We start from the raw sequence: 12,858 nt of genomic DNA, 5'->3' as shown, positions 1-12,858 counted from the left end.
AAATCTTCATCCTTCCAGTACTTATCAGCTGCTTCTTTTCTGCCTGAGCACAGTGCTCTTTTCAACTGGCGAACCACAATTATGGTCTTTCCCTTCCTTCAGGGAGGGAGGGACACCGATGAACATTACAGGTAATTTATGCTTGTCCATAAGGGCTCATTCACACTATGGAATCTCCAACCGGAGATATTCTAGGCAGAGATTCCATTTGCAGCGGGCTCCAGCAGACGGGCACTAGGACCGCTCAGAGATGCAGCGCTTGGAAATGGAAATGCATTTCCAGACAGATTCTGCAGAAAGAATGAACATGTTCATGCTTTTGGTGGAGTCTGTGGTCTGTAGTGTGAATAGTGTAGTAGGAATCCATCCATGAAGAACAATGAAAAGCTGCTGCACTGTATTTTCCACAGCAGAATTTTGGAGCAGAATTCTGCTTGGAAAATACATAGTTTGATTTACTGCACACCGGTGCCAATATGTCCAATATGTCCATTTTAGCTATGGTGTACAATTGTACTCAAAAATACGTTTGTTATTGCTCTCTCAGTAGCGATAATAACAGAGGGAGGTGGAGAGTCACACACCAGCTCTAATAGAAGAAGATGGGGAGAGGCACAGGCTGGAGAGAAAAAGGAGAGCAGATAAAAGGCAGTCTGTGGGGGTACAACATATAGAAATATTGCTCTGTAAAGGTGTTTATAGCTTTTAAAAAACAGTTTAGGGCTAGATTTCCACACAGGTTTATTTCTGGCAGTTTTTGGAGATCTGCCACTGCAGTTTTTGAGCCAAAGCCAGAAGTGGATCCATAAGGGAGGAGAAGTGTAAGTCCTTCCTTTATATGTCCTATTCCTTCTGAATACACTTCTGGCTTTGGCTCAAGAACTGCAGTGGCAGTTTTTCTAAAAATGCCAGAAAAAAACCTTTGTGGAAACCTAGACTTACTTTTTTACCTTCCTTTAGCTGCAAAAGTCATTCCATACCAGGGAATATTTTTTTATATTGTATTTTATACATTCCCATCAAAACTGATAATTGAGCAGAACTTCGAACCACTTGAAAACCCAGGTGCAGTAAGCTCTCCCAGGGTGTATTGTCCGGCCAACCTCCTATGCAGGAAATCCAAAAGTCAGCATTCTAAGGCCCTATTCACACGTTGGAATTTCCAAGTGGAATCTGGTGACAAGAAATGTTGTTGGGAAATTTTGCTGTAGCAGACTCCAATTGTTTCAACACGGCATACACACAGCGCGTCGGAAACATCTACTGTGGATAATTATGATTGTGTGAATGGAACCTAAGAATCTTTTTTTTTATTGCAGCAAGGTAAAACTATCACAGAAAGGTGAGAAAATCACTTAAAACCATGAGCACTGGTAGAAGTGCAAGATGGTTGATGTGTTTCGAATCAGCTGATCCTTTATGGTAACCTACCATATATAGAATTTTGTAGTAGGGGAGAAGAAATGGGCCAGGAAAACCTTTTGAATCCCTACTTCCTCCACGGAGATCCATTTATAAAATGTAGCATCCACAACTACAGTTATAATAGAGACCACTACTTTTACAGGTCTAGATGAATCTACTAACAAAATGCAACAAAGAAATGAAGGCTGTCGCACTCACCACTCTTATCAGTTCTTCTTTATTCAATCATGTATAGCAGGTACAGTTATATGTGATGCAGGGGCGCAAATAGGGACGGTGGAGGAGATTTATCAAAACCTGTCTAGAGGAAAAGTTGCCCAATTGCCCATAGTAACCAATCAGATTGCTTCTTTTTTATTTTGCAGAGGCCTTGTTAAAAATGAAAGTAGTGAGCTGATTGGTTGTTATGGTCAACTGGTCAAATTTTCCTCTAGACAGGTTTTGATAAATCTCCCCCGGTGTCCCTTTCGCGTGATGTACACGCTTCATCTAGCCAACGCTCCCTAAGTCTGTGATCGTTGGCTAGACGAAGCGTGTACATCATGCCCCCGCATCACATATGACTGTACCTGCTACACATGATTGAATAAAGAACTGATCAGAGTGGTGAATGCGACAGCCTTCATTTCTTTGTTGCTTTTTCTTACTTGGAACTTACTTTCTGACTGCGCAGTACCATCAGCTATCAGTACTTCAGTCTCTCCTTCATTGCTACTACTCTTACCTTACCGGAGTTATCGCATCCCCATGAGAAGTGCCAAGCGTATCTTGTCTGCTCATACCAGATGGATCTAGACTACATAAATAAATGTGAATCTTTGTGGTGCAGAAATATGGATTTGTATTGTGACTCCTTGTCACGATTCGGCTTACGGGTTGTGGATCCGCTGTGTCAGCGAGGGATTGGCGTGGACCGTGCTAGTGGACCGGTTCTAAGAGGCTACTGGTTTTCACCAGAGCCCGCCGCAAAGCGGGATGGTCTTGCTGCGGCAGTAGCAACCAGGTCGTATCCACTAGCGACGGCTCAACCTCACTGACTGCTGAGAAGGCGTGGGACAGAAGGACAAGGCAGAGGCAAGGTCAGACGTAGCAGAAGGTCGGGGGCAGGCGGCAAGGTTCGTAGTCAGGATGGATAGCAGAAGTTCAGGTACACAGGCTTTGGACACACTAAACGCTTTCACTGGCACAAGGCAACAAGATCCGGCAAGGGAGTGCATGGGAGGAGATTAGATATAGCCAGGGAGCAGGTGGGAGCCAATTAAGCTAATTGGGCCAGGCACCAATCATTGGTGCACTGGCCCTTTAAGTCTCAGAGAGCTGGCGCGCGCGCGCCCTAGAGAGCGGAGCCGCGCGCGCCAGCACATGACAGCAGGGGACCGGGACGGGTAAGTGACCTGGGATGCGATTCGCGAGCGGGCGCGTCCCGCTGTGCGAATCGCATCCCCGACGGCCATGACAGTGCAGCGCTCCCGGTCAGCGGGACTGACCGGGGAGCTGCAGGGAGAAAGACGCCGTGAGCGCTCCGGGGAGGAGCGGGGACCCGGAGCGCTAGGCGTAACAGTACCCCCCCCCTTAGGTCTCCCCTTTTTTTTGTCCGGTGACTGCCTCCCCTGGGATGAGGACACCGGGAAAGAATGGATGGTTTCCTCAATGGCAGGCAGTACAGCAGGAGTGGGAATGGGGAGGGAGGGCAGAGGGTGAAGCTTGGCACGGGGCAGGGAGACACAAGGACGGGAGCCATGAGGAGGCACAGAGGCTTGCCTGACGGGACTGGGAGGGGGGGAGAGGCACTTCCTGTGGCAGGCAGAGTCCCAGTACTTGATCTCCCCGGTGGTCCAATCAAGGGTGGGCGAATGAAGCCGGAGCCATGGCAGACCGAGGAGGACCTCAGAGGTACAGCCGGGGAGAACGAAGAGCTCAATCCTCTCGAGGTGGGGTCCAATAGACATGAGGAGGGGTTCTGTGCGGTAACGCACGGTGCAGTCCAATCTGGCTCCGTTGACCGCGGAAATGTAGAGCTGCTTGACGAGACGGGTCACCGGGATGCTGAATTTATTCACAAAGGACTCCAATATAAAATTTCCAGAGGCACCAGAGTCCAAGCAGGCCACGGCTGAGAGGGAGGAGTTGGCTGAAGAAGAGATCCGCACGGGCACCGTGAGACGTGGAGGAGCAGACTTAGAGCCAAGAGACGCCACACCCACGTGAGCTGGGTGCGTGCGTGCGTTTCCCAGGCGTGGAGGACGGATAGGGCAATCCACCAAGAAATGCTCGGTACTGGCACAGTACAGACAGAGATTTTCTTCTCTACGGCGATTCCTTTCTTCCTGGGTCAGGCGAGACCGATCCACTTGCATGGCCTCCTCGGCGGGAGGCCCAGGCGTAGACTGCAAAGGATGCTGTGGGAGAGGTGCCCAGAGATCTAAGTCTTTTTCCTGGCGGAGCTCTTGGTGTCGCTCAGAAAAACGCATGTCAATGCGGGTAGCCAAATGGATGAGTTCTTGGAGGTTGGCAGGAATCTCTCGTGCGGCCAGCACATCCTTGATGCGACTGGATAGGCCTTTTTTAAAGGTCGCGCAGAGAGCCTCGTTATTCCATGATAACTCGGAAGCAAGAGTACGAAATTGGATGGCGTACTCGCCCACTGAAGAATTACCCTGGACCAGGTTCAACAGGGCAGTCTCGGCAGAAGAAGCTCGGGCTGGCTCCTCGAAGACACTCCGGAGTTCAGCGAAGAAGGCCTGGACTGTGGCTGTGGCAGGATCATTGCGGTCCCAGAGCGGTGTGGCCCAAGACAAGGCCTTTCCTGAAAGAAGGCTTACTACGAACGCCACCTTAGACCGTTCTGAAGGAAACAAGTCCGACAACATCTCCATATGCAGGGAACACTGAGACAAAAATCCACGGCAGAGTTTAGAGTCCCCATCAAATTTGTCCGGCAGGGACAAGCGGAGGTTAGGAGCGGCCACTCGCTGCGGAGGAGGTGCAGGAGCTGGCGGAGGAGATGGTTGCTGCTGTAGCAGAGGCAGAAGTTGCTGTAACATGGCGGTCAACTGCGACAGCTGCTGTCCTTGTTGGGCAATCTGCTGCGATTGCTGAGCGACCACCGTGGGAAGATCAGCGAGACTTGGCAGCGGCACCTCAGCGGGATCCATGGCCGGATCTACTGTCACGATTCGGCTTACGGGTTGTGGATCCGCTGTGTCAGCGAGGGATTGGCGTGGACCGTGCTAGTGGACCGGTTCTAAGAGGCTACTGGTTTTCACCAGAGCCCGCCGCAAAGCGGGATGGTCTTGCTGCGGCAGTAGCAACCAGGTCGTATCCACTAGCGACGGCTCAACCTCACTGACTGCTGAGAAGGCGTGGGACAGAAGGACAAGGCAGAGGCAAGGTCAGACGTAGCAGAAGGTCGGGGGCAGGCGGCAAGGTTCGTAGTCAGGATGGATAGCAGAAGTTCAGGTACACAGGCTTTGGACACACTAAACGCTTTCACTGGCACAAGGCAACAAGATCCGGCAAGGGAGTGCATGGGAGGAGATTAGATATAGCCAGGGAGCAGGTGGGAGCCAATTAAGCTAATTGGGCCAGGCACCAATCATTGGTGCACTGGCCCTTTAAGTCTCAGAGAGCTGGCGCGCGCGCGCCCTAGAGAGCGGAGCCGCGCGCGCCAGCACATGACAGCAGGGGACCGGGACGGGTAAGTGACCTGGGATGCGATTCGCGAGCGGGCGCGTCCCGCTGTGCGAATCGCATCCCCGACGGCCATGAAAGTGCAGCGCTCCCAGTCAGCGGGACTGACCGGGGAGCTGCAGGGAGAAAGACGCCGTGAGCGCTCCGGGGAGGAGCGGGGACCCGGAGCGCTAGGCGTAACACTCCTTTGTATGGATTTGTATTGTGTCTCCTGTAAATCTCTGACTTGATTTTTGCATTTTACAAATTCTGAAAAATGGTGTTTGCAAAGGAGCCTAAAACATGTTTTTACATGGGTTGGACATAGTTATGATTTTCTGAAACAGATTTTCATGCAGAAAAGCTGCAGAACTCAAACCTGAAACAAATCTACAGTTGTTTTGGATTTTTCTGTGAAAACACTGGGGATTTTAAATCCACAACAAACTCACACCAAAATCACACAATGTAGTGTTAATGGGGGAGATTTATCAAAACCTGTGTAGAGGAAGAGTGGCGCAGTTACCCATACCAACCAATCAGATCGCTTCTTTCAATTCTCAGAGGCCTCTTTAAAAATGAAAGAAGCGAGCTGATTAGTTGCTATGGGTATCTGCACCACTTTTCCTCTACACAGGTTTTGATAAATCACCCCAAATATGCTGGTGGGAAACTGCAGAAATGCGCATAAGAGTACCCTAACAGCACAGTTTAAAAAAACAAGTTCAAAGTTCAAAAAAACTAGTTAAAATTTTACTTTACCAGACTATGTCCCCTTTTTCAGACTTACATTCAAAGATGCATTTGGGAGTGTTTCCATATTTCCTCACAGAGCCACACTAATGATGCAACTACCATAAACATCTATGGAAGCTATGTTATCTGCATAGAAAAGCCCATTTGTCTGTTTTTGAAAATCCTAGCCACTTTCAGTCGCCAATATGGCCGCCCCCTCCCATAGACTTGCATAGCGGGGTGGGCCGTGACGTCACATGGGGCTGAGTCGTGACATCACACAGCAGATTCTGAGCTGGCAGCGCGGCATGCAGCTCCCCGAGGTGGGTGCTGAACGCAAGATTGCGGGGGTCCCCAGTGGTCAGACATCTTAAAGGATTGGATGGGGCATAAGATGTCTTAGGGCTGGAGTACCCCTTTAAAGAAAAGCGACTAAGCCTTACAATAAGCTGGCATTTCCTGTTCTGTACACTATTTTTTTACGAGTATCCTCCTTATCATCATAGCCACAATCATGGTGAAAGCTACTAAGTGGCCGAAAATGCTCCAGGCTTCAACCTAGCCTTTAGCCAAGGTATCAACCGAGGAGCAGTATACTGGTGGGATCTTGACCAAAGCCAAGATGCCCAGGGGTTCCAGGGAGGTGAGGAACCTAATGGCCACACACACCTCCCCTAGACCGCCAGGAGGGCTACCGCATCCTGACAATCCTGTGTACAAATAAAGAAACAAACGTGGCACAGTGACAAACAAAAAAATAATAAATAAGTGGACGAGTGCAGATATACTGCCCGGTCATCCGTCCGGATCTGTAAAAATTGCCCTGATCCTAACCAGAAGGCCGAGATACAAAGGGTGAGTGCCAAAGGTGAAGAGTATGGTGCAGTGCGTTCACTCAGTTAACACCCAGTGAGTTTCGGCACCTCAGGGTCACCACTCCCTGAGGCACAGAAGTACCTCGGCTCTACACCCCTCTACCTCATGGCGAGACCCAGAGGAAGCAGGTCACATCGGGGCAGCCGTCAAGCTGATTCCTCAGAACCAGCCCCGGAACGCCCTGATACACCTGCCCCCTACCATGCAGCACCCATCCCCACCAGCTCCATACTGGCGTCGCCTGCCACCAGCATTAAACTGATAAGAACAGATACTACACGTGATCTTAGCCAAAAGGCCAAGACTGCTATATATAAATAAGACAGGATCAGAAGATTCCCAATAGGTGATGGTCAGCATTATCCCTCTGCATCCACCCCCCGCTAAACGTACTCTGCACAAGTTACAGAGCGTGCAAACTTAAGAGGGATCTGTATTAGGTGTGATCTACAGGCCTCAATGACACACGGAGGATTATGATATTATGTTGGTGGATGAAAATACCCAAATGGAAGTAAAGGGAGATGTTGAAGTTATGGGTGACTTCAATGTGTCTAATGTTGATTGAAATATCCCTTGTTCATTTACATGCAATAGCAAAAATGTAATAGAGGTCTTTACAGGGGCGTCTCTAAAACAGCTTGTGAAGTCTCTAACCAGAGGAGAGAATGTTTTAGATTTAACAATAGGAATTGGGTGTCTGAAGTTAAGGTGGAACAAACAGAGGCAGCTCTAGACTTTGTAACGCCTTAGGCGAAACTCGATCATGCGGCCCCTAACCAATCCCCGCCGGCCTGTAAATTGAAAAGTGTGGTAGGCAGTGCCAGTTGTGACACTGCGCCACTTAGTCAGTCACTTAAAACACAGTAATCCGAGGATAGCTAAGTGCTGAGTGGTGGATACGTGGCTGGCTATTAGAGGGTTCGTGACACCAGGAGTGTGGGGTGAATGGATGTTGGTGGTATTAGTCCTGCAAGTTAGGTTCACCTACAACCAGAGGTGGCTCTAGACTTTCTGAAGCCTTGGACATGAGGCCCCCATGAACATAATACATGCAAGCGATAATAAAAATAAACCATAAATATATCACTTAGGGGTAGATTTATGAAAACCTGTGCAAGAGAAAAAATGACTAGTTGCCCATAGCAACAAATCACTTCTTTCATTTTTCAGAAGCCTTTTCAGAAATTAAAGAAGTGATCTGATTGGTTGCTATTGGCAACTGGTCACCTTTTCCTCTGCACAGGTTTTGATAGATCTACCCCTTGGTACTATGATGTGATTGTGTATTATCCCTGTACTTTGACATCACTGTGTATTATTATTCTTGTACTGTTATCATAGGCGTGCGCAGCCTATTGCATTAGGGTGTGCACCCTAATGCACAAACTCACGCCGCGCGTGTTAATGCGTATATATATATATATATATATATATACACATATATATACACACACAAATCCACTCTTGTTTGCATGCACACAGACCTGCACTCATATATGTGCAGTATAAGTCCCCGCACATTAGGTGTGCAGTACAGTTCCCCCACATTAGGTGTGCAGTACAGTTCCCCCACATTAGGTGCGGTATAGTTCCCCCACATTAGGTGCGGTACAGTTCCCCCACATTAGGTGCAGTATAGCTCCCCACAATAGGTGCAGTATAGCTCCCCACATTAGGGGCAGTATAGTTCCCCCACATTAGGTGCAGTACAGTTCCCCCACATTATGTTGGCAGTATAGTTCCTCCACATTAGGTGCAGTATAGTTCCCCCACATTAGGTGCAGTATAGTTCCCCCACATTAGGTGCAGTATAGCTCCCCACATTCGGTGCAGTATAGTTCCCTCACATTAGGTGCAGTATAGTTCCCCACATTAGGTGCAGTATAGTCCCCCACATTAGGTGCAGTACAGTTCCCCCACAGACATACAGCCTTCAGACATACACAGTGTATGGCTGGAGGCTGTATGTCTGTGTACTGCCCAACTTCAGTGTTTCTACCACCACTCCTCCGGTCCGGTGTCGCAATCTACTGCTATGGCCTCCGGGACCGGAGGAGTGGTGGTCGGAACACTGAAGATGACGTACAACATACAGGTAACTTACCATGCGCGCATGTCCTCCTCCTCGCTGCTACACTCCGCTCTGCTGTTGCTATGGGTGCATGCACGGGCTGTCAGTGACAACCCTGTGTGCGCTACCTCCCGGCGGCCCCTGCATTTTTAAAGTTAATACGGGGCCACAGAAGGGAACGAGACATCCTTGTGTCCTGAAAAAATCTTTCAGGACACAGGGACGCCCAGAATGTGACAGGGCCCCCTGCGGTGGTCAGGGCCAGAGCGAGGCCCCAACCAGAGCGAGGCCTTAGGCAGCGGCCAAAATGGCCTAATTGGTAGAGCCGCCTCTGCCTACAACAGCACCAAAGGAAGTAGCCATCAGTATGCAAGCACCAGGAAAAAAAAATTCTTAAATGCAGGGATGTTAGATAATTACTTTACTGAAGAAAGTTGCAGGATAACAATACAATGATATAGTTCCTGTTTTGAAGACAAGGTTACAGTGGGAAGCCACAGTTGCAGTTTACTGAGAATGCTGGGACTTACAGTACTTGTTGAGACAATCTAGAATGACTTGACTCAGGACTTTGACTGAATAGACTTGACAACTCTTGAGCTTAGATTACAAGAGATGATTATGGATGAAAGACGATGACAAGAGATGACTGACAGGCTAAGTTCTTCGCAGATGGGGTTCCATTTGTACTGCATACCGCCAGGGTGGACATGAGGGATAGTTGTGGCCCAGAGGATAGTCACATCCGATTTTCGCTGTAGGTTTAGTCAGTGACCGCTATTGCTCCCAAAGCCTTGACTGAGATGACTTGACTTTACCCTGGGCAGCGGGATCGGTGTGAGGGGTGAACAGTTACTCTGGGACAGATGAATGTAGACTGGACTTGAGGCCTGCTCCCATGAGGTATGGAACAAGATGATGCAGAAGAGGTCTTCTCACTACTCTGACCAAAGCCTCTCACTAACCGGGATCTGCCCTGTCTCGCAAGACTAGAGAGGAGGCAGGTCTGGTTGTCCATGATTGAATGAGACTGTTTCTGTGCCGACCCACCACAATGGCAGTGCATACAGTGTATACATTGCTACTCACCAGTGGCGCATGCAGGAGTTTCTTAAGTGTTAGGGTTTAAAAACAAAAAATACCTCCACACCAGCACAACATATTATTACTGCAAGGACTAATACCATTACACTGTTAATAAAGGAGTATTCCAGGAAAAAAAAACTTTTTTTTTTTTTATATCTTCTGGCTCCAGAAAGTTAAACAGATTTGCAAATTATGTCTATTAAAAAATCTTCATCCTTTCAATAGTTATCAGCTGCTGAAGTTGAGTTGTTGTTTTCTGTCTGGCAACAGTGCTCTCTGCTGACATCTCTGCTTGTCTCGGTAACTGCACAGAGTAGAAGAGGTTAGCTATGGGGATTTGCTTCTAAACTGAGCGGTTCCCGAGACACGTGTCATCAGAGAGCACTTAGGAAACTCAACTTTAGCAGCTCATAAGTACTGAAAGGATTAAGATTTTTTAATAGAAATAATTCACAAATCTGTTTAACTTTCTGGAACCAGTTGATATATATATATATATATATATAAAAAAAAAAAGTTTTTTGTGGATAACCCCTTTAAATAAAAACTACTACACAGTGACCAATATCATCACTATACAAGGGAAAAATAATTGAACTACACCATGACCACTACCCTACCATTATTACCATATAGAAACAAGATAATACTACCACCCTGATACTGAATAAACACCACTATACACAGTCAGTGGTGACCCTGGCTCTACACAGGCTCTGCACACTATATCAGTGATTACATACTATTACATCAGGTGACGTCTCCACTAATTGGAGTTGTTCACTTTAATTTTTTTTCTTCTCCATATGGCCGAGACCTTCATGACGATTTGTTTCCACAGAACCTGCCTGACAAACATTTTAGGCTCTGCACTTTTTCAGCACCTATTGTGCTCTATACAGTAAGGGTCTATTCACACGGGCGGAATTTCCACACCAATTTCACTTCTGCTTCCATGGGTGGATTCTGGCTTGAGTGAAGTTTGTGTGGAATTGGTGCGGAAATTCGGCATGCGGAAATTCAGAAGTGTGGAATCCCATAGAAGTCTATTTGGCTTTTATTTGAGGCAGAATTCCGCAAGCAGAAATTCTGCCCGTGTGAATAGACCCTAATAATAACCACCTTGAGTGGGTAGGTAAGTGGATTAGGGGAAGAGAAGATAATTCCCCCACATTAGGTAGTAAGGTCGCTCCAGTAGGTAGACAGATCCCTTCTCATAGCTTCCCCAATTACACTATTATCCTGAGTAGGTAGGTGAAACCTTGTGAGTCTCATTGAAGGTAGTTACTTTCTGTAGGCCTTAGCAGCCCCCTATAAGTAGGGGTTACTCCCTGTAAGTAGGCACCCCTGTGGATAGTAACCCCCTGTATATAGTTGCAGCCCCCACACAAAATGGTAGCAGCAGTGTTAGGTGGAGTTGAGTTAGGAGTTAGGTTAGTGTGAGAGAGGAGGTGTTACGCCGAGCGCTCCGGGTCCCCGCTCCTCCCCGGAGCGCTCGCTACACTCCTCTCACTGCAGCGCTCCGGTCGGTTCCACGGACCCGGGGCGCTGCGATACCGCCTCTGGCCGGGATGCGATTCGCGATGCGGGTAGCGCCCGCTCGCGATGCGCACCCCGGCTCCCGTACCTGACTCGCTCTCCGTCAGTTCTGTCCCGGCGCGCGCGGCCCCGCTCCCTAGGGCGCGCGCGCGCCGGGTCTTTGCGATTTAAAGGGCCACTGCGCCGCTGATTGGCGCAGTGGTTCCAATTAGTGTTTACACCTGTGCACTTCCCTATATCACCTCACTTCCCCTTCACTCCCTCGCCGGATCTTGTTGCCTTAGTGCCAGTGAAAGCGTTTCCTTGTGTGTTCCTAGCCTGTGTTCCAGACCTCCTGCCGCTGCCCCTGACTACGATCCTTGCTGCCTGCCCCGACCTTCTGCTACGTCCGACCTTGCTTCTGTCTACTCCCTTGTACCGCGCCTATCTTCAGCAGCCAGAGAGGTTGAGCCGTTGCTAGGGGATACGACCTGGTCACTACCGCCGCAGCAAGACCATCCCGCTTTGCGGCGGGCTCTGGTGAAAACCAGTAGTGACTTAGAACCGATCCTCTAGCACGGTCCACGCCAATCCCTCTCTGGCACAGAGGATCCACTACCTGCCAGCCGGCATCGTGACAGTAGATCCGGCCATGGATCCCGCTGAAGTTCCTCTGCCAGTTGTCGCTGACCTCACCACGGTGGTCGCCCAGCAGTCACAACAGATTGCGCAACAAGGCCAACAGCTGTCTCAACTGACTGTTATGCTACAACAGTTACTACCACAGCTCCAGCAACCATCTCCTCCGCCAGCTCCTGTACCTCCTCCGCAGCGAGTGGCCGCTTCTGGACTACGACTATCCTTGCCGGATAAATTTGATGGGGACTCTAAGCTTTGCCGTGGCTTCCTTTCCCAATGTTCATTACACTTGGAGATGATGTCGGACCAGTTCCCCACTGAAAGGTCTAAGGTGGCTTTCGTAGTCAGCCTGCTGTCTGGAAAAGCCCTGGCTTGGGCCACACCGCTCTGGGACCGCAATGACCCCGTCACTGCCTCTGTACACTCCTTCTTCTCGGAGATTCGAAGTGTCTTTGAGGAACCTGCCCGAGCCTCTTCTGCTGAGACTGCCCTGTTGAACCTGGTCCAGGGTAATTCTTCCGTTGGCGAGTATGCCGTACAATTCCGTACTCTTGCTTCTGAGTTATCCTGGAACAATGAGGCCCTCTGCGCGACCTTTAAAAAAGGCCTATCCAGCAACATTAAAGATGTTCTGGCCGCACGAGAAATGCCTGCTAATCTTCATGAACTTATTCACCTAGCCACTCGCATTGACATGCGTTTTTCCGAAAGGCGTCAGGAGCTCCGCCAAGATATGGACTCTGTTCGCACGAGGCGTTTCTTCTCCTCGGCTCCTCTCTCCTCTGGTTCCCTGCAATCTGTTCCTGTGCCTCCCGCCGTGGAGGCTATGCAGGTCG

At 49.2% G+C, this 12,858-nt stretch overlaps 1 protein-coding gene, 1 pseudogene and 1 gene segment (V, D, J or C); all 3 read right to left on the bottom strand.

The window, feature by feature from the left end:
* Window positions 1-12,858, bottom strand: part of LOC130282796 (immunoglobulin lambda-1 light chain-like) — a 271,573-nt gene that overhangs the window by 13,892 nt on the left and 244,823 nt on the right.
* The window catches only part of LOC130282791 (immunoglobulin lambda-1 light chain-like), a 108,449-nt gene that overhangs the window by 4,386 nt on the left and 91,205 nt on the right, over window positions 1-12,858 (bottom strand). The window lies entirely within an intron of this gene.
* On the bottom strand, window positions 6,925-7,016 carry LOC130343163 (U2 spliceosomal RNA; annotated as a pseudogene).

The sequence above is a fragment of the Hyla sarda genome, chromosome 1, assembly GCF_029499605.1.
Source record: "Hyla sarda isolate aHylSar1 chromosome 1, aHylSar1.hap1, whole genome shotgun sequence".
NCBI lineage: Eukaryota > Metazoa > Chordata > Amphibia > Anura > Hylidae > Hyla > Hyla sarda.
Note: the sequence above shows the minus strand (reverse complement) of the source record. Positions and strands in the feature narration are given on the sequence as shown.